General features: G+C 35.0%; 1 long non-coding RNA gene across 1 annotated transcript in view; it reads right to left on the bottom strand.

Moving 5' to 3' along the window:
• The window catches only part of LOC308613731, a 390,671-nt gene that overhangs the window by 219,679 nt on the left and 147,781 nt on the right, over positions 1-23,211 (bottom strand). Inside the window, exon 3 of the long non-coding RNA XR_014015307.1 lies at positions 14,805-14,958. This is a non-coding gene — a long non-coding RNA (uncharacterized lncRNA). The remainder of the gene's footprint in view (positions 1-14,804; positions 14,959-23,211) is intronic.

The raw sequence follows: 23,211 nt of genomic DNA, 5'->3' as shown, positions 1-23,211 counted from the left end.
CTTGGCTGAATTTGGACTAAAATTCTATTTCTGAGACCTCCCATTTTTAAAAAAAGGCACAGCTAAAAATGAATAAAACAGCTTTGGTTTAGATTGCTTGGAAATCCTCCCCTCTGATGCAATTACTGGATGAAATAGACATTAAGCTCAGAGGAGTTCTTCACTCAGTCTCTTTTGCTTCTTGCCTCTGTGAGGGACTGTTTTTCTGATGCCATTATTGGCAGCTCGCCACATTGCACCTGCTGATCCACCTGCCTCTCACTGGTGTGCAGTATTTAAAATGTTACGCAATTAAAGTAAATGAGTTTAAAGGGCTGGATTTGCACTGCGTCTCCTGGGGAGCTGTTGTTTATCCTTAAAAGTGCCTGATGATAGTTTGGGAAGCGCTGCTGCTGGCCTGGCCCTGGGGTGCTGAATTGCTCCCCTTTGAAGAACTCTGTGGTGAATCCCCTCATAAGGATGCTAAATAGTGAGGAAGCATAAAGAGAAACATTTTGTACCCTAGGAATCCAGTCTTTATAGAATGAGACTAGGCAGCAAAAGAAAGATTGCAAACTAACTAGAACCATCTAAACTGTTTCTTGATAAAACATAGCTCTTTATCTCCACCTATTTTACTTTGTATTTATGAATTTAGTTTTAATTATTTCTTGCAAAGCTGTGTACAAAATGTTCAGTAAAGACATCTCAAAATGGAAAAGTTATCTGATTATCAGGATACCTTTTAATGTCTCATCATTTTCATGGCTGTCATAATTATTCTCTGGTGCGTATCTTTCTACTAGGTATGATGTGAAGTAAATTAAAATGAAGTGGTTTATTTTAGTGCATTCTCTTCTTTTGCATAAGAAGTTTGAGCATATCTAGGGGCATTGGTTCAGACCACAAAGCCATGCTTTTAAAGCAAGTTAAATTATTTATTCACTGAAAATACTTTTAGATGCTGGGCACTGGCATATGGGAGCTACAAAAAGAAAATGTTCTAGAATTTAAGGAATTTGACATTAGTGATAAGTGGTCATAGAAAATTGATTCTTTCAATCTACAGATATTTTATGACTTTCTGGTCCCTCAAAAGGTACCAGGCACTAGTTACAAGAGAAACACATAAAGAGATATATACAGGACTTCCAGTTTCTGACCTGGCATATAGGGAGCTTGGAAATAATCACTCTGATTCTCACAAGAAATAAGCTGAACTGAAAATCAACAACTCTTCTTAGATCCACCAGAAGATTAAGGTCACAAGGGAAACCACTGCCCCCAAAATTGAACAGACAGGTGGATGGAAAGGCTCAAAACTTAGCAGAACAGAAATCTCCACAGGAACCTGTACTGGGTTAGACAAAGCTGTGATTGACTAATGGCTGGAGGTTCAGTGTGGGCATGTCTGAGAGTTAAAAATTCCAGGGGGCAGGGGATAGTCTTAGGGAGGTCCTGCAGTTTTATGAGTTTTACCTTCAGGAGCCCTACAGGTTCTCACAGTAAAGATCAGAGAAAAATAAACTTATGCTTCCAGCAGGAGAAGAGGAAAGTAGCCATTTTTAAATACTCCCAGAATATTTTATTCTTCTTAACAGACTGCCCTCAAGATAAATTATTTTACCAGAGCCTAACTGACCTTGGCAAAAGGAAAAACCAACTCCAGCCACTTCCTGCTTCCAAGTGGGGGAAAGGAAATACCTAACTTTACCACCACATCAGTATAATAATGGGGAGAAATGTACATCTTAGGCTTTATTTAAGCACACTGTAGGGAAACTCACACACAACAGAGGAAACCAAACAAACAAACAAACAAACAAACAATATCAGAGGAAACTGATAACTACACCTACAGTAAACACAGCCTAACCTCTAGCCAGATCAACATAAAACCTCACACTAAAGGCATGTTTATCTCAGCTCCTTTCACAGTACAGTACATGTTCCGCTTTCAACAAAAATTTGCAAAGCACACTAAAATACGCAAAACATAAAGAAGAGACAGAACACGCATCAGAACCAGATTCAGATATGGTAGACATGTTGAAACTATCCTATCAGGAACTTAAAACAACTATGGTTAATATTCTAAGGGCTCTAATGGGAAAAGTGGACAGCATGTGAGAATATATAGGTAATGTTTCCACAGAGATGGAAACTCTTAGAAAGAATCAAAAGGAAATGCTAAAAATTAAAAACACTGTAACCAAAATGAAGAATGCCTTTGATGGGCTCATTAATATACTGAACACAGTCAGGGAGCTTGAAGAAGCTTAAAGAAATGTCAATAGAAACTCCCACAATGTAAATGCAAAGAGAAATATAAAATGAAAAAGATATAATAGAATATACAAAACCTGGGATAATTACAGAAGTTGTAATGTACACATATTGGTAATATCAGAAGGAAAAGTAAGAGAGAAAGGAACAAAAGTAATATTTGAGTTTGAGATTAAAATATATACACTGCTATATTTAAGATATATAAACAACAGTGATCTACTTACTGTATAGCACAGGGAACTATATTCAGTATCTTGTAATAACCTACAATGGAAAAGAACCTGAAAAAGAATATTATAAATATGCCTGAATCACTTTGCAGTACACTTGAAACTAACACAACATTGTAAATTAACTATACTTCAATAAAAAATAAATTAAATTAAATTAAAAATGAAATATTTGAAGCAATGATGACAAACCACAGACCCAGAAATTAAAGAGAATAAGCAAAAAAATTCCAAAAAAGGAAAAATCTACATATAGGTATACCATATTCAAACTGCAGAAAATCAAAGACAGAGAGGAAATCTTTAAGAAGCTGGGGATGGGGAGGTGGGGATAGACCTTGCCTATAAAGGTCCAAGAGTAAAAATAACACTGGACTTCTTTTCAGGAACTATACAAACAAGAAGTGAGTGGAGTGAAATGTTTAAAGTGTTGAAAGAAAAAATACTAGAAATCAATAACAGAAAGATAGATGGAAAACACCAGAATACTTGGAGATTAAACAACATACTTCTTAAAATATGAGTCAAAGAGAAGTATCAAGAAATATTTTTAGGGCTTCTCTGGTGGCTCAGTCGTTGAGAGTCCGCCTGCCGATGCAGGGGACACGGGTTCGTGCCCCGGTCTGTGAGGATCCCACATGCCACGGAGCAGCTGGGCCCATGAGCCATGGCCGCTGAGCCTGCGTGTCCGGAGCCTGTTCTCCGCAATGGGAGAGGCCACAACAGTGAGAGACCCGTGTACCGCAAAAAAAAAAAAAAAAAAAAAAAAAAAATTTAAATATTTTAAAGTAAATAAAACAAAATTTGTGGGATGCATTAAAAAAATCAGTGCTTAAAGGAAAATTTATAGCAACAAATGCTTGTATTAGAAAGAAGAAAGATTTAAAAAATCAATCATTTAAGTTTACACCTTAGAAAACTAGAAAAAGAAGAGCAAATAAATTCAAAGCAAGCAGAAAGAAAGAAATAATAAAAAGTAGAATGAAAGTCAATGAAATTGAAAACAGCAAAACAACAGGAAAAACTAATGGAACCAAAAGCTGGTTTTTGGAAGAGATCAATAAAACTGATAAACCTCTAGCTTGATTAAGAAAAGAGAAGACACACGTAACTAATGTCAGAAATGAAAGATTGACCATCTCTTCTGATACCGTGGACATTAAAAGAAAAATAAAGGAATATTATGAACAACTCTATACCCACAAATTTGATGACCTAGATGAAATGGACTTAGTCCTTGAAAGACACTCTCTACCAAAACTCACACAAGGAGAAATAGAAAATCTAAATAGAGATATAACTACTAAACCAATTGAATAAATAATTAATAATCTTGCAAAACAGAAAGCATCAGGGCCAGATGGATTCACTGGTGAATTCTACCAAACATGTAAAGAAGAAATTACACCTGATCTCTACAATCACTTCCAGAAAATAGAAGTAGAGGAAATATTTATAACTCATTCTATGCAGCCAGAATTACCTTATTACCAAAATCAGTTAAAGATGTTACAAGAAAACTACAAACTAATATCTCTCATGAACACAGATGCAAAAATCCTCAACAAAATACTAGCAAATTGAATCCAACAATGTATACAAAGGATTACACATCAAACCAAGTGGTATTTATTCCAGGTATGCAAGGCTAGTTCAACATTCAAAAAATCAATTTATGTAATCCATTATATCAACTTACTAAAGAATAACAATCATATGATCTTATCAATAGATGCAAAAAAAGCATTTGAAAAAAATTCAACATCCATTCGTAATAAAAATTCTCTGCAAACTGAATAGAGGGGTACCTCATCAATGCATTAAATAACATCTACTAAAAAAAAAAAACGAAAGGACGTATCCAACTTAATGGTGAGAAACCAGATGTTTTCCTGCTAAGATCAAGAACAAGGAAAAGATATACACTTCTCACCACTCCCTTTCGACATTGTTCCAGAAGTCCTGGCAAATGCCGTGAGACAAGAAAAGAAATGGAAGGAAGAAATAAATCTGTTTTATTTGCAGATAACATGATTGTACAGAAATCCCAAAGATTCCACAACAAAAATAATCTACTTAAACTAATCAGCAGTTATAGCAAGGTGGAAGGATAGAAGTTTAATATACAAAATCCATTGCTTTCTTATATACTAGCAATGAACTATTGGAATTTAAAATTAAAACCATAATAGCATTTACATTAGCACATAAAAGGAAATGTTTAGGTATAAACCTAATAAAATATGTTCAAAGTCTATATGAGGAAACTTACCAAAAAACTCTGGTGAAAGAAAACAAGGAAAATCAAAAGAAATGGAGGCTATTCTATGTATATGGATAGGCAGATTCAACATTATCAAGATAGCAGTTCTTCCCAACTTGGTTTGAAGAGTCAGTGCAAGTCCAGTCCAAATCCCAGGATGTAATTTTCTGGATATTGACAAACTGATTCTAAAGTCTCATGTAAAGGCAAAAGACCCAGAAAAGCCAAAAAAATACTGAAGCAGAAGAACAAAGTTGGACCACTAACACTACCCAACTTCAAGACTCAGTTTAAAAGCATATTAATCAAGAAAATGTGGTATTGGTGAAAGAACAGACAAATAGACCAATGGAAAATAAAATGAGCTGGAAATAGACCCGCACAAATATAGTCAACTGATATTTGATAAAGGAGCAAAGGCAATTCAATGGAGAAAGAATAATCTTTTCAACAAATGATGCTGGGACAACTGGACATCCACATGGAAAAAAAAACAAACAAAAAAACTCCCTTTATACCTTAATAAATATTAGCTCAAAATGAATCCTAGATCTAAATGTAAAATGCAAAACCATAAAAACCCTAGGAGATAGTGGGAGAAAAGGTGGCCTTGGGTATGGTGGTGACTTTTTAAATACATCACCTAAAGCATGACCAATGAAAGAAAAATTGATAAGTTGCATTTTATTAAAAATAAAAAGTTCAGCTCTGTGAAAGACAGTATTAAGGGAATGAAAAGATAGGCCACACACTGGGAGAAAATCTGAAAAATACTTATCTGATAAAGGACTGGTATGAAGAAATATATGAAGAATTCTTAAAACTCATCAGTAAGAAAACCACCAACCAATTAAACCAATTAAAAAATTGGCAAAAGATCTGAACAGACATCTCAATGAAAAAGATACACAGATAGCATTAAGCGTATGAAAGGATGCTCAATATCATATGTCATTTGAAAATGGCAAACTGACATTACAATGAGATATGACTACACATCTATTAGATATGTAGCTAAAATAAAAAAAACACTGAGAACACCAAATGTTGGTGGAGATGTGGAGCAGCAGGAATTCGCATTCATTGTTGATGGGAATGCAAAATGGTACAGCCATTTTGGGAGAGTTCAGCAATTTCTTACAAGACATACACTCTTACCATATGACCTAGCAATTACACTCCTTGGTCTTCACTCAGATGAGGTGAAAAGTTATGTCAACACAAAAACCTGCACATGAATGTTTATAGCTACTTTATTCATAATTGCCCAAACTTGGAAGCAACCAAAACATCCTTCATTAGACAAATGGATAAACAAATTGTGCCACATCCATGAAATGGAATGTTATTGTTCAATAAAAAGAAATGACCTATTAAGCCATAAGACATGGAGAAATCTTAGATGCATATTGCTGAGTGAAAGAAGCCAATCTGAAAAGTCATCATACTGTATGATTCTAAATATATGACATTCTGGAAGAGGTATAACTACAAAGACAGTGAAAAGATTACTGGTTGCCAGGGCCTCATTTGAAGGGAGGGAGAGATGACTGGTAGATTACAGGGAATTTTAAAAGCAATTAAATTATTCTGTATTATCCTGTGGATACATGTAATTATACATATGTATGCCAAAACCAACAGAATGTACAACACAAGTGTGAACCTCATATAACCATGGACACTATTGGTAATGTATTGGCTCTTCACTTGTAATAGATGTACTACACTAAAGAAAGATATGAATAATAAAGCAAACTGGGGAAAGGGTGAGAGGGTATATGAGAACTCTCTATACTTTCCACTCAATTATTTTGTAAACCTAAAACTGCTCAATGAAGAGAGTATATTAATTAAAAAGAGATGCATGAACTATATTCTGGATAGTAAAATGCTAGTAACATATACAGGACATTATAAGAACAGAGGAAAAAGCAAACCAGATAAGTGGTGAAATAGAGATATTAGCAAATGGCTCCAGAGGAAATGGTACCTGAATTTATGCCCCAAAATGAAATGAATTTATCCATGGGGAGGAAATTCCTGGTGGAGGGAACAGGATGAATAATGATAGAAACATGAGATCATCTCAATGGTTGGTCTTCCTGTGGTGTGGTATGATACAGAGTGGTGGGGAACTGCAGTTGGAAGTGTTGGCAGAGACCACTTTGCTCAGAGCCTTACTTGTCTTGTAAAGAAAGCTAGTTCTCCTATGGATAATAGAGGCAATGTCTGAGTTTATTAAGGAAAATGGCATGGTATATCGAAAGCATTCAAGTTATGTGGGCTCTCTACCAGGATTCCAGGAGATTTCTTGGATTAATATTATATTTTTTTAGAAGTAAGCATAGGTATAAGGAACAAATTGATAAGGTAAGAAGTTTCTAGAGATTTGCACTATCAAATATAAAGTATAGAATATCTTAATGGCCATGATACTGAGTTTTGCTTAATGCATTTTCTGCATTGCTTTTGCTTTTTACCATTTTAAAGTAGTGCTGTTCAGATGATAATTTGAAATGGACTGAATTCTCATGAATAAAAGTTTCTAATAGAAATAATAGATGTAGAAATACACTAAGACTCTTTTGAATAGTAGCATGAATATCTATACATGTTGACAAATATATGCCTACACAAGTTATATACACATCTCTATATAAAAATGGTATCTACATACAGCTATTAAGAGTTTACCATCTCTTGGATTTTGTTACTCTGAGCTAGTTGCATAGTATATAATGCACAATTTATTTCACAGCTTGTAGAACAACAGACCAAATATCAATCAGCATTTTACTCTTTATTCTTACTGGAAAAATAATATAGATTATTTAAAATTTCCTCCTGGGTTTGTCTGTGTGCATTCTAATGAGCTGTCACAAAAAAAATTTTGAACTGATATTAGAAAAATACACACTATATACATAAATTATTACCCTTGGGGGGTGAAAATAAAGATATTTTTAACTGATTAAAAAGTATTAAAGAAATATGTCAAATAAAAGATCTACACAGTCTCTAATCTTAACACTATTATTTTAATGCAAATTTAAAAATTGATTTATATTTTAAGCTTTAGTATATCTGAATGGAAAAGCCTTCATTAAGAAAAAATCTATAGCTTTATCTGCTTTTTAAATTATGCAACTTTAACAAGATATTATTACATGATCATTACATAATAGTTTTTGAAAAACAAATTCTAGTGACTTGAAATTGGTTTTAATTCAGAGGACACTGAGAAAATAATATTCACCTATATTTATAGTAAACAAGGTTATTGTTGCTTTGTATATTTGTTTGGGGGTGAATATTTATCATTTATATAAAACCTGTTTTTTCTCATGCCCTTGGAAAGAATTTAAATGCATTCAAAAATGTTTGCCAATAGTGCTATGTACTAATTTAAACTTATCCTTTTCAACTTATTAAACACCTTTTGGGGGTACAGTATATAGCAAAATTTTGTTATTATTTTGAATAATTACATGCAGACTAAACTAATATAACTTCATTTTTAAAAGTATTCTTTTTTGTAGGCTTTTATTAATGCAGATCAGTCTTCTCTCAGTTAAGCCACGTTAGAGGTAATTATACTGTTAAAATTTTAGTCATATGTACAACCATGTTGCAAAAGTATACACTTTGCTCTCTAGCTACAATTTCAGTGTTTTAGAAAAAAATTTTCTCTTAAAGCTTACTGAAATGTTGTTTGCCAATTACTGATATATATTGTACTAATTGCCTTCAGAAATCATCTGTACAAATAACCAAGTTAATATCAGAGAGTAAATCTCAGCTATTAACCCTGAATCTTTCACAGACTTGCTCAAGGTATGTGCTTTCTTTCCACTAACACACAAGGAAAGACTAAATTTATCATTTGGTTCAGAAACTCAATCTGTCTAGTGTTGGATGAGCTGTATCTCCTTATTTACCCTCTCTTAAGATTAAGGTAACAGACAGTTAGCTGAAGGGGAATGACTTTCCAAAGGTTAAACTTGTTGAATGACTGTAGATAAATCATTAATCTTCTGAGTAAGTGATAGGGAAGAAATTATTGGTAAATTTTTCTGGAACTTCTTATTAAGACATTCCTCTAAGAGCTACTCTTTCTACAGAATTCCCACTTCTATCCACAATCTTGATCCAGGTCCATATTCCCAAATGCTTTTGCTGTAAAAACTTTCTTTTAAGTTTCTCTGAATCTACTCCCTTCTTTCAGTATGTTGTATACTACCTCCAGTAACATCTTCCTTTGTGTTTGTGTGTGCTTACTTTAAAATCTCCTAAAAGATCTAGACTTGTTCAAAAATATTCATATTATATCTCCTCCTTTGCAGTAAATGTTAACACTCAACAGTCACCCAGTTATAAACTGAAAAACCTGCAAATTATTCTTGATGATTTCTTCTCCTTCACTCTCCATCCAAATCACTGATTTCTGTTGATTTACCTAAAACATCTATCACCAATCTATCCACTATTTTTATTACATGTTGTCAGGGCTCTTGACCAACACATTTGCATCTTTTACCAGGACTACAGCACTAGGCTTCAAGTTGACCCCATTTTCACTCTTTCACACTTGGATCAATCTTTATTCAGTATAGAGAGTAAGCTCTTTAGAATGTAAATAGGATCATGTTACTACCTTGCTTAATACTCCCTAAGGCCTACCTATTGCACTTAAAGAAGGACACCAAGTTTTATCATGCCTATAGCCCTGCTTGATTTCACCCTTGGTTTTTCTCTCCAAACATTTCTTATACTCCCCACTCCTCCCTCCTCACTTTTCTCTGGTTGTGATACTGTGTTATGTCACCAAACACTTCCAAGCTCTTTTCTTTGGCAGGATATTTGTGGACCAGCTCCTTCTTTTTTCAAGGCAACACATTCAGGACTCCTATGTAACATTTAAGGAAGTGATATCTTGGACACTATTAATTCAGTCAGATTCTCAAAGTGAATAAATGAACCCAAGTATTTTATTCCAAGTAAAGAAAAAGTTATATTTGTTTGTTCCCTTAGATCACACAGCAGCAACCTCAGTGAGACCTGCCTTGTCATTCTTTTCTCTATATGCCGCACTCAGATCCCATCCTCTTTCTTCAGCTCTTGTATTCAGTCACCCTTGCATCTTAGCTTTGCTTATCTAAATCTTCCTTGTAAACCTCATCGTCTCCTATATGTCTCTTTATATCTTCTACGTATCCTTGATCTCCACTTCTATAAACTCTACTTCCTCTTCTAGTCAATTCTACGCAATGCAGCAATTAAATATTTTAAGTGGATTCGTGTATATTAGTTTTCTTTCTCCAAATAAGTTCTTTGATAGAAGTCATTTATTTATATCTCTACACAATCCAAGAAACCTAGTCATTTCCATCCTTTGCCAGATCTATATATTTATCAATTCTTAACACACACATGCATTTTCAAGATGCTTCTCAACTACTTCTTCTTCTTTATTTCCTCTAATTAGTAACATTAATCATAGACTGTTATATTTTCTCCTGTTAGTTTTGCATCCATCCTCTCATCTTTCCTCAATATTTAATACTGTATTCTAAGATTTTTTGATCTTCCTTAAATGAAGAACCATTAATTTTTAAATGCCTAAGAGTAAACTTGTTTTTCAAATAAATAAGTGGTGCTGGAAAAACTGGACAGCTACATGTAAAATAATGAAATTAGAACACTCTCTAACATCATGCACAAAAATAAACTCAAAATGGATTAAAGACCTAAATGTAAGGACACATACTATAAAACTCTTAGAGGAAAACATAGGCAGAACACTCTGACATAAATCGCAGCAATATTTTTTTTGATCCATCTCCTAGAGTAAGGAAAATAAAAACAAAAATAAACAAATGGGACCTCATTAAACTTAAAAGCTTTGGCAAAGCAAGGAAACCATAAACAAAATGAAAAGACAGACTACAGAATGGGGGAGAAAATATTTGCAAATGAAGCGACACATTAATCTCCAAAATATACAAACAGCTCATGCAGCTCAGTATTAAAAAAACAAACAACTCAAGTTAAAAAATGGGCAGATGATCTAAATAGACATTTCTCCAAAGAAGACACACAGATGGCCAAAAGAGCACATGAAAAGATGCTCAACATCACTAATTATTAGACAAATGCAAATCAAAACTACAATGAGGTATCACCTCACACCAGTCAGAATGGCCGTCATCAAAAAATCTACAAACAATAAACTGGAGAGGATGTGAAGAAAAGGGAACCCTCCTACACTGTTGGTGGGAATGTAAATTGGTAAAACCATTATGGAGAATAGTATGGAGGTTCCTTAAAAATATAAATACAGAACTACCATATGATCCACCAATCCCACTGCTGGGCATATATCCAGAGAAAACCATAATTCGAAAATATACATGCACCCCAATGTTCATTGCAGCATTATTTACAATAGCCAAGACATGGAAGCAACCCAAATGTTCATTGAGAGAGGAGTGGATAAAGAAGATGTGGTACATATATACAATGGAATATTACTCAGCCATAAAAAAGAACGAAATAATGCCATTTGCAGCAACATGGATGGACATAGAGATTGTCATACTGAGTGAAGTATGTCAGACAGAGAAAGACAAATGTCATATGATATTGCTTATATGTGGAATCTAAAAACAATGGTACAAAGGAACTTATTTACAAAGCAGAAATAGAGTCACAGATGTAGAAAACAAACCTATGGTTACCAGGGGGAGAAAGGGGAGATAAATTGGGAGATTGGGGATTGACATATACATACTACTATATTTAAAATAGATAACTAATAAGGATCTACTGTATAGCACAGGGAACTCTACTCAATACTCTGTAATGACCTATATTGGAAAAGAATCTAAAAAGAAAAAAAAAGTGGACATATGTATATGTATAACCGATTCACTTTGCTGTACACCTGAAACTAACAGAACATTGTACATTGATTATATCCTAATTAAAAATAACAATAATAATAAAATTTGAAAAGTATGGAAAAGTAGGTTGAACAAACTTAGCATGTATGTTCTCATCATCTAGAGAAAAAAGCACAATTCACTTTTAAGTGATTAATACCAGAAGATATAACATTGTATAAAGCTACTCAAAACTATCATCCTTAGGTACAAATATGAAAGTGTCACACCCAATCCTGAGCTCTTTAATAACCTTATTTGTGCAAAGGAATAAAATATAATATTTGGCTTAAAATCAAGGCTATGAATGAGTTGCCTATAAACTATTCCCCTAGTCCTAATGCCCACTCCATTTTTCATGCAACCCTCACACTAGTCAAATATTTCCCAAAGTACACTCCTTGAGACATTCCATGAAATAAAAGTGCTGTGGTCAAATTAGGTCTTCAATATTCAAAAGGTCTTAACCATTTTTAGATGTAATTTAATAAAGAAGGATGCTTTATAGAGTAGAACGTAGCATTTCTCAAGCTTATGTATTCACTTGACCTGCTTTTCATGTTACATCCAAGGAACAAATTTTGAAAAACCACATACATTTCTCCAAATTTCCCATATCTATGTTGTAAAAAAGTAAAAGAAACGTCCTATTAAAATTATGCTCAGATAGCTCAGGCATGATTATTTTTCTGAATTAAGGTTGGTAGGATCATATCCAAACAGGAGCCACAGTCAAGATGGGAGGTAGGAAGATAGTCATCATATAGTGAATCTACCATTTTACAGGGTTGGTCCTTAAAACATTGATTAGAAACTTGTTGTTGTCAATAGATCAATAGGAAGTTATCTCTCAATGGTGTATAACCATAAATCTTGCTCATAGGAGTAATAAAAACAGAATTCTAATTTATTAATTGGAATAAAGTTAGTCACTTTCTGTGATAGTTCTCCTGTGTACCAGAATGTGTGTGTACGTGATATCGTAGCTAGCATATCCCCCGCCTTGGATAGACCCTCTCAGAAAGTCAATATAGAAGTAGAATGCTAATTTAATCATTTACAAAGATAATGCAACACGGAAAACACTTGTTAAAAATATAAATGATCAATCCTAACACATATCTATAAGGAAATCCAAACCGTAATAAGAAGAGGGAATGGATCAGTACCAAAACAGATGAATTAAATTGAGTATCTAATGATAGTATGTTGGTGAATTGACTCTAAATAGAAATGATATATTATTCAAAAGTTTTTTGTTACAAATTAAAACAGTCTTAATCTAGTTTAAGTGTTTTTGTATTTTAAACAATATATTGGCTCATGTAAATCAGAAATCCAAAGGATAAAAGCAGCTTCAAGAATAGCTTGATCCAGAAATTCAAACAAATTTAACAAGCTGAGAGAGATCACACAACTCAGTCAATTTAACACAAGTAGTCAGCAGGAAAGATGAGAGGCACCTCCAGGTCATTAAATATCTTGCCTTGTCCTTTCTTTTGAATATTTCCCTTTCTTTTATTTTTGAGGGGCTTCCCATTAATGAAAGCATATTTATATATACCATTTCATTAGGACAACATAATATGCAGACTACACAATGCTAATTGTAATATTTTCTAATACCTGATATTTATAGAATACCAGACACCAGTATGCTATTTTATCCATTTTCTGTGGCAGAAATGCCACTGAATTTGCAAATACATTATTTTAAGAGGATGAAGTTGGTATTTCTGGCACCACAGAATTTTTAACTTTTTATATCTCTGAATTGTCTAAAACGGAAAGTTGTCTCTAGTCCTATTTCAGGAGTCATGAAATACTGAACAAACAGAACAACATGAATTGCCAAAAGAAAGGTGTGAGGGTCTCAAGAATTCAAAACCAATTCAAAACCAATCAATATGCAAAATTTTTTTTTCTGAATTGCCCCACAGTAAGACACACAAAATATAGATTGCTCTGTTTGTACACAGACAAAGGCTTTCCTAAGCACCATCTTTTCTTTCAAGGAATAAATACATAATGATTTGGACGAGGGGGTAAGAGGAAGAGTCAATATTCTTAAAACTCAGTTTAACCTGTCAAATCTACTTCAATCTGCATGATATTTTGTGTCCAGTGGGAACAAACAAAATGTAGCAAGATAAGTGTACATTAAAAGAATTCTGACCTCCATAATCAAAACCCTTTTTAGAAAAAGCAATTGTCTTTTATCGTTTGTTCTCTTTGAGTAAATAATACATAAATTACAATCTGAGCTACAAAGAGAACAGTCTCAATGCTGATTTGAAATTCAGCAAACGCACCAGACTATGCTTTCAGGTGGCAAAAGCTCCAGGGTTCCCTGGCTTCTTTTGTGTTCCTAGGCTTGTAGAGGGCTAGGAGCTGACAGATGCTTATCAAACATTCATGTAAACACTGCTATCAAAGCTGTGCTCTCCAGCTCTGCCTTCACACAAGAGGGTCAGAATGGAACATCATTAATGCTGGGCCAAAGATAGAAATGTCACGCCACGAGGTTTGTAATGCAAGAGAGCGCCTACACTGCTGTTCTAAGATGCAGCACACAAATTGATAACTTTGCTGACATGAAAGACCAATACAGAGGCAATGTTTAAAACATTGCTGACTGTTTATTTAAGCATGAATTCTGTTAGGTATTTTCATCTCTGTTTTCTCAAGTTAAAATAGAGTTTGGGCCTTTTGTTTTTTTTTTATCTAACATGATATGGAAACGTGGCTCAAATTGGAGAACGACACAACAGTAGCTTCATAAACAAACTATGGCCGTGACTTAACTACCATGGTAGCAATAATACAGGAGGCAGAAAGTTGAAAGTCTGGGATTACTTACCACATCTTGAAGGACCCCTTTCCTCCTTCAATTTCTGCAGGGCTACAGGCCTGTCGCCTTCTTCGTGTGCCTGGGTCACACTACTTTGGGGAATGACTCCTTGCCAAGTGATAGGCCATAACCTCAGAATCTGCAGAGAAACCTTACTCTTTTCACCCCCAAGACCTAGGAGGCGGGTTTCCTCCACTTTGAGTGCAGGTCCTAATTTTCACCTGAGAAAAATTTTTGCAATTACTTACCAGCTTCACATATGTAATGGCTTCCCTTGGGTTTACTAGGGTGAATCAGATATTCTCCTAATTGCCCATAACTTCATTAGGGTGGCAGTTTCCAAAGTGTGGTCTCCTGCCCGAGCATCATCCGGGTAGTTGTGAGAAATGTAAAATTCTGGGCCTATCGAAGACAAAAAAAGAAAAAAAGTAAGGAGACTGGTTTTATTCAAACCACTGCAATAGGGCAAAACTGAAAATCGAAGATCTGAGTGTCTCAGCAGGTTGGTTTTACCTTAGACTTCTGTAGTGAGAAGAAAACAAGTTGCAGGACAGGTGATTTACATTGTGATTGTTTTGCAATCAGGGGATGTCTCAGTCAGCTGAAAGGGAGTTTATCTCAGCAAATAGCTCTTTTCAGGGGAACAAACAGTTCTACTCCAGGAGACTAAGAACAGAAAGGTTGAGGGTCTGTGTTTGGCTTTGTCACAAGTAAACAGGAGTCATCTGCAAATCTATGTGACTTATGAGAAAGTGTGGGCATTGAGTCTTTCTAAGTCATTTGGAAAAGAGTGGCTCTTGGAGAGGATGCATTTCTCAAAACACAGAATGGTGGGGGAAGTTTGGGAAACAAAAGTTTGGGGGTATTTCTTAACCATCGCTGTTTTCCGGGAGCACAGGGCTCACCTAATATTCTATATTTTCAGACTCTAACCTGGACCCACTGAATCTGAAACTCCGGGATTGTGCGTCTGTGGTTTAACAAGCCATCCAGGTGATTCTCATGCACAATCAAGTTTGAGAACTGCAACATTAGGCTTTGCCTCCAAAACCTGCTTCCCTGTCTATCTGGCCTGTTTCAACACTTTGCAGATAATTCTTTTCACCTGCTCTTTTACCTTTGTGGACAAAGATTATCACCTGCCATATCAGTAAATAAAGGATGTTGCAACCATCAAGTCATCAGCCACTGCAGTCTCTCCCACCCCACCCGAACAGTGCACCCTGAAGGGAATTCAAGATGGTGAAAAAGAAGGACACTGGTCCTAGATAGTTAAGATGCATAAATAAGGAATAATTTCAATGGGCTCAAACTCTTGCATCTTCCAATACCTAGAAAAGCACTAAAATCATCAACATGAGGTGTCTGTGTTTTGTGATTAGCAGTAATCTTCTGATGTTCTGCTACATGTTTGTTTGTTTTTTTCCCAGCAACACCTCCTATATATCCTCACTCACCTCTTTGGAACATTTCCTCAGAGCTATCTGAGAGCCTGTCTCCCAGGCTATAGTCCTCATTGAGGTCCCCTAACAAAACAATTTGCTACTCTGAGGTTGTGTGTTTTTCTTCAGTGGACACCTTCTACTTGCAGTCCTGCTTTAACTATAAATAGGTTCCAGTCCCCTACAATCCACTGTGTAGATCCCAAGACCTCATCATAATTGTTCAGAGAACCTTTTTCCTGACACTGCTAATACTTTTGTGTTCTGCCTTCCTCTTTAGTTACAGCTGTTATCAGACAACCATTAGGTAATGGTATTTTCCCAGCTTTCTCTATATTCAAGTCAGATTCATAAAAACAAGGAAACTCCCAATGGATTTAGTAATTGAGGTATTGCCTATGACTTCAAATATTGCTGCATAAGACGTTTGAAGCTAAATGGTTGAATTGTGTTCCCAAAATGCTACATACCACTTACAGATATTTGAGCTTATTCAAAGATATGAATATATTATATATAGTGAATATATTATATATATATATATATATATATATATATATATATATATATATATATACACTATAGTTAGTTTTTGTTTTATGAGCATACCATGAAATAGGCATCTCAGCCTCGATGATCTGTTTTGGGTTGTTGGGTAAAAATAAAATGAATAATACATTAAGAATGATTGTAGTTCATATTTTTAGCCTCATTTTCCCTCTCCTCTCTCCTTGTCTACATTCCTTCCTGCAAAGGGCACTGTTCTATTTCCAATTATGATATAACATACTTCTATTTATTTCAGTTGATTTTCATAAAATACACCCATTGCCTCTGGGCCTCTGAATCTATGGACAAAATACAATTCAACATTTTAACTAAACATAAACGTCTTATTTCTTTGCAATGGAGAAAGTCAGCTTTGTGCTCTCCTCTAGGTAATGGTACAACAAGATGGTGGGCATTTCTAAAATCTCTGTGTTTGTTTTTAATGCTATGGTTTATTGTGATTCCTAAGCCTAATGCAGACAGTTTTGCTCAATGGACCAAATCTATTTCTATTAATCAAACTGATATGGGAAAGCATTTAGGATTTATTTTGCTTTGAAACAAGAAAGTATATTTCTTCTTTATTCAGAAAAGAGAAATATGAAACATTGATACTAATTCAAAATTGCATCTCTTTCAGAAACTACAATTTGATCATATACTGACTTAGTAGATCATGTATAGACATAATGTTTTCAGTTTGGGGAAGTCCAGGCATGATTACAGGGTCTGTAACAAAAAAAGATGAAATACAACTAAATATAAAAAAAAAAGACAAACATAAGCCAGTTACTGGTTAGAAAGTTTGAGTCAGGATATTAGAAAAATATTCTAATAATTTTAAATAGCGACTTGGCTATTTCTACCTAAGTAGGTTGCCATTTTACTGAAAGTGGAAATAAATGTTTTGTTATTTTGTGTTTGTACTCTAACTCTTGGAGCCAAACATTCTCAATTCTTTTAGTTGTTTCCTCTGATATTTGTCTCCTTAGCTCTACATAATGGCTGTAGAATGCTATTTCTTGGTTCATCAAATTTTCTACTGAATTCCTTTCACTATGCTTGAGGTTTCTATTCTTAAACCCGTGTTTCCCCCTTCCATCTTCCTATTGTAGTTATAACTATTAGCTATTAGTTAAATAGCCAATGTTATATTAATCTTTATATGTGACTAATAGTTGCAACTGAAATAAGAATTATAATTTGATTGTTTTCTTATACATTTTTCTCAACTTTTGTTTCATTTATTTGCTTCCCTTTTTCCTCACCTCTTCCTCTTCTTCCTGCTCCAACAGACCTGTCAATAAACTATCAATATATTTTCCAAATACTGTATCTTATCATTATTACCCCTCTCTTCTCTGTCCCAGGAACTGTCCTCCCATAGCTCCTGGTCCTTCTCCCATCTTTACAAGTTGCTCTCTAGTCTTATTTTATAGATGTCATTTCATGCTTCTCTTCACCAGTCTCCTGGTTAGACCCCATTTTTCCAGGACCCTCTGTTAATCTTGGTCTTACTCATTGTGTGGCACACATCCCCTACTCATTCCTAAGGTAGAATGCACACAGGTAATGTTTATGAGATTATATGTTGTTCTAAAAGACTTAAAGGTTCTTTCTATGGCAGGATAATACAACATAATGATACTTGAAATAGAGGAAAGACAAAAGTCTTTGTTACTTATAGCTCTGAGAGAAGGCTACCAGGCAGGGCCACACACAAAGGGTTGCATCTGATAACAGGATACCAAGTTGCAGCTTTTGCCGGGCAGTTTATGTATGGCATGCAGGGCGACTTTAACTAAATTTTACAGGTTCCCTGTGGATTGGATAATTTGGATAATTTCTCAGGCTCCAGGGCATAGGAGCTGTGGCTAGTTGTCAGGTACCTGGCCCTGGGGCAATTACAATGGATGCATAGTGGCCCCAGGGTGTGAGAACTAGATAAGGAAAGTGTTTGGGGTGTGGAGTTAACCAGCTGCTCCCCAAAAGAGGAAGTAATCAGCCTCTAGCCAGAAAAACACACAATACAAAAATGTTAATGAATTATTACCCTTCATATGCCTATTCTCATTCACAGCCTCCTTCTTCTCTCCAAAAGTATCTACTCTCTTGACTATTTCAGTAATTCCTATATTTCTTAGATTTTACTACATACATGTGCATTCTTTGACATTATAGTTTAGTCTTGCCCAATCTTAAATTCAATATGTATTTCAAGTTTCTTAAAATCTACAGGTTCTCCCTGTATTCCTTTTTCTTCTTAGAATTCATGTGCTAAAAACCAGGCCATTTGACCTGTAGAGTTCCACAGTCTATATTTTGCTGATCTCATTTTCATTTTCATAGTGCACTTTGATGTATTTTTCTCTTCTGTCACCTGCAAATAATCAGCTAGATCCAGAGCTTTGATCATACTCAGGTTTAATAACTTTGGCAAGATTATAGATGGCATTGCATGGTATCATCAGGAAGTACATGATACTTAATTTTTGCTATTTTGAGTCATCCTGGTTCTTTTCACACATCACTTTTCCATTCGACCAGCATTCCACACAGTTTTTTGTCTTTTATCTTTATTTTGATTCTGCCTAATGCTGAACTCCTTTCTTTAGTACAAGATGCCATGGGATTAATAATGAAATAGAAAATTGTTTTTCAAGAATGAGGGATTCATAAAAGAGGTATCATTTGAGATGAGAGTTCAGCAATAGATAAAAATGAACCAGATGGAGCAGGGGAAAGATTTCAAGCAGCAGGAATGGCATTGTCAATGATTCAGAAATATGAGAAGGTGAGGCAAGAAATCAGTAGAATTAGAGCAACATAAGAGGCTGAAGATGATATTGGACATGTGCACATGGGCCATCTAATAAAGACCTGCATATGTCATGAAACAAAACAGTGCTTTTCAAATGTCCCCTGCACTATACTGTAAGGGCAGGGGAGAGTGGAAGCAGGTGAAGGTAGGAGGAGAGGAGGTAAACTCAAAATAAGACGGGGTAGAGGGAGGTTAAGATAAAGGGAGGTAAGCCCTCAGAACTCTCCTTCGAGAATAAAGTTTCCATGGGGCAGTATGTCATTGGTTAAGAGCTAGGCTCCTGAGTTCCACAGCTTGCTGGAAATATGTCCTTGCGGAATTTTATTTCTTCATCAGGAAATTCACCTGTCGCCCAGTGAAGGGAATGTTTGAAACATTCATTACATGACTATAAACATGCAAACAGAAAACATAAACTCCCCTCCCCAGCAGCTCCTCCCCCATTTTCCCTCTCCCAGTTTTCCCCCTCCAGCCCCTCCCTCCTCCGCACTTCCTTTCTCCCCTCCCCCTCCTCGGCTGCTCCCTGCCCTTGCCACTCTGTTCTGTTACCTTATTTATAACATGAGCAAAATAGTAGTAGCTAACATAAAGAAATTTTTTAATAAATAGGACTGTGTAAAACCCATCATCCACATGGTAAGCCTGATGTAAATCTTGAATTTGTAATCACCTTTACAAATTTTACATTGCATTTCATATATATTGGTGTAATTTCAATATTATAACAATATATTTCTCACAAATACTAAGTAGCAATCAAACAACAACAAAACCCCTGACACACAATAGCTGTGTATCCTTTGGTTTCAAGTGCCTCTTGATCCACTTTAGGGTGTATGGTAACTCAGTTTGAGAAACATAGAAATAAAGAGGGATTAACATATTTTAAGAACTAGGTATATTCAACAATAAGTAAGCATGAAAAAGAACAAATTATTAAAGTATGTGGAAAATATGGGTAGGGGTGGAAAGAGGAAACTTAGAGTAATCCACAAATGGAATGATTTGAGACTGAACTGAGGTAGTGGCAATAGGGCTGGTGATGAAGGAATGGAAACAAGAGCTCTGGAAGTCAGCATTAGGTAGCCAGGAAGGTGATGTATGCAAGTACAGTAAAAGTTCCAAGGTTCTTTGCAGTAAGCATATTTTTAGACATAACCAAAGAAATTGGCCACCCTTTATATTCATCTTGGTGTCCAAATATAAATTAAAAGCAGATGCCCAGGAAGAGGATAAGGATTTCCCTAACTTCCATTGGCTAAACATTTTCACCAGTCTCTACTGTGCAAGTTTGGTAGCTAAGCAAGGATTGTGCTGGTATTAATTTAATGCAACTAAACCTGTAGGTATCCAGAGTTAAGTCTTGGGGACATGTGCTTCCTTGTTTCTTTGACTCTAAAGTTCCATGTTGAAAAACTCCCTGCTGGTGTTAGAAATACTTGAACCATTCATCTATCAAGTCATGACTTAAACCTGGCTTACTCACTGCCTTTCTCTTCCTCCAAAAAAGTATTTAATCTAGTAAACATATGATAGTAAAGAGTTGAATATGAAAGCAGAATATATTGGAATTTACTCCAAAAAGGGTCATGAAGTACCCATATGTGTTGACTTGAGAAAATATAAGCATTCTGAGAATCTTAAAGTCCAATGTTATTACTAAGATACAGAAGGGAAATAACATACATGCTTCTGACACTTGTAAATTACCCCAACTAACATCCCTTCTTAGCATCATCACACATGGGGTATAATGAGACAGTAGCATAAAGAGGCAGTATTTCTAGGAAGGATCTCAGTCCCTTCCCCATTTTAAAGAAGAATGGATTGTTCCTTTTAACATCCATTCCCTGTCCACAGGGCTTATAGCTTTGCAAGGTAGGATAAATATGTTTGTAGTGAAGGATGAAGGTCATAATATGTTAAGTGCTGAAACACTGAAGTAAATTATATTTTTCTCTTACAAGTAGAATTAAATTGAGAACTAATAAAAAATACTATCAGTAAATTATAGGCAACAAGGCTCATGTGACAAACTATTCTTCATTCAGGCATACCAAGTTTTACGTTTTCCATATGCAAGAGGGTTGTTACTTTCCTTCTTAAATAAATGAAAATTATTTATAATTTTGTAACTTAGGAAAATCACACTCATTTGCCATCAAGATTCTATAGTTTCCCAGCTGCTACTTGCATTGTATAATATTAGATATCTTTGCCCCTTTTCAGATTTTTGCTCTTGCCAGGGCTTCACAAGAATAATATATTATTACTCTTAATTAGCAGTGCCAATTAGATGTTTTGCTTTAATTTTCATATAAAAATAGCTAGACTTCTGTAGTATATTATAAACCATGGTATTTTACAATATTGATTTTTTAAATAATTACTTCTTATGTTGTTTCTTTTCCCTAAAAAAAGTCTGGGTTTCACAGAAATATAACCAAGCATTTATTTTCCAATAAAAGCTGCTTTGTGCCTCCCTTTAAAACTATAAAGTTTGTGTTTAGGAGGCAGAGTTATCTAACAGGCCAAATAGGCTAAGATCTGTCCTTCAGGCTAGATGTAAACCAAAAAATATTGCATGCCCTCTTTCCTCACACTTTTTTTTCCTTTCCATATCAGCTCCTTTCAAGGAAAGAGACTTTCTGGATGTAGGTTTAATGGGTTTAATATTTTCTTTTTTTTCCCCCAGCTCTATCATCAAATGTAAGTTTTATAAGCAGGGTTGGCCCTGCAGATCTGTCCAATGTGAATTCTAAAAGATGGAAGTCAAAATCTCTTCTAGGTAAAAAGTTTTAGTTAGATTCTTAAATCCAGCTTTTTTTTCAAAAATTGAAAAAAAAGCACAATTTTTATTAGATAAAATAAAGTTAATTAAATTAAGCAGCAGGCTAAAGGCCAAATAATAAAAGATACAATAGAACATTTAAAAAAACACTAATTGTTTCCTCATTTATTCATATAATCAACAAATATTAGGTATTATAGTAGGCATTTTGTGAGGCTATCGATATAATGAATAGATGTGATCCTAGACTTCAAGGAGCTTACAGTGCGTGATAGAGACAGAAAATAGAGAGATAAACCTGCAAATAAATAAAAAATAACAAACGTAGAGATAAATGAGAAAAAATTTTTAAATGCATTAACTATATTTTTGTATTTTCTCTATTCTGGTTTCAATAATATCTGGGATCTTACTGACTCAGGAGGGACTACCCCTCCCAGGGTTAGCTAATTGCTAGATTTAGTAAGTGGCTTGCCTGGGAGCATGCCTTTAATATGTAAACCAACCAATCAGGAGCCATTATCCCCAGCCACCTCCTTTTATGGGGCTCTCACAATCAGGGAACTATTCTCCTCCCCTAATCACTCCAGGGCCAGGGACTGGATATTTAGGGACCACTCCTACATTGCAGAGCCCACCAAAATTACTCAAATTATCCAATCCTAAATCTACTTAGCTGCACTACCTTGCCTAGCCCAGTCCTTCCCATGAAAACCACAATAAAGGCACCAGCCAGCACTTTCGCTTCCTCTGCCTGCTCATCATGTCTCTGTGTTTCCCCACGTGGTCCTGTATAGTGTGCATGCTTATTGTTTGTATATATGTGAGTGTAATGAAAACTTCCGTCAGTGAGAATCATGTCTTTGTCTGCATGTCTTACCATACCTGAAAAAAAAAAAAATCTTGGGTATCATTAAAATGAAATCACAAGTGACTATTTAAAATCAATATTGTCTATTTTATCTAAGAAAATAATTTCCTTGTAAAACAATTTTTAAAATATATTTGAAAGAAATAGAAATCCAGAAAAGGCTTGTGACCGACAAAGGAAA

The sequence above is a fragment of the Mesoplodon bidens genome (genome assembly GCF_964165515.1).
Source record: "Mesoplodon bidens genome assembly, chromosome: 3".
In the NCBI taxonomy this organism is placed as follows: domain Eukaryota; kingdom Metazoa; phylum Chordata; class Mammalia; order Artiodactyla; family Ziphiidae; genus Mesoplodon; species Mesoplodon bidens.
Note: the sequence above shows the minus strand (reverse complement) of the source record. Positions and strands in the feature narration are given on the sequence as shown.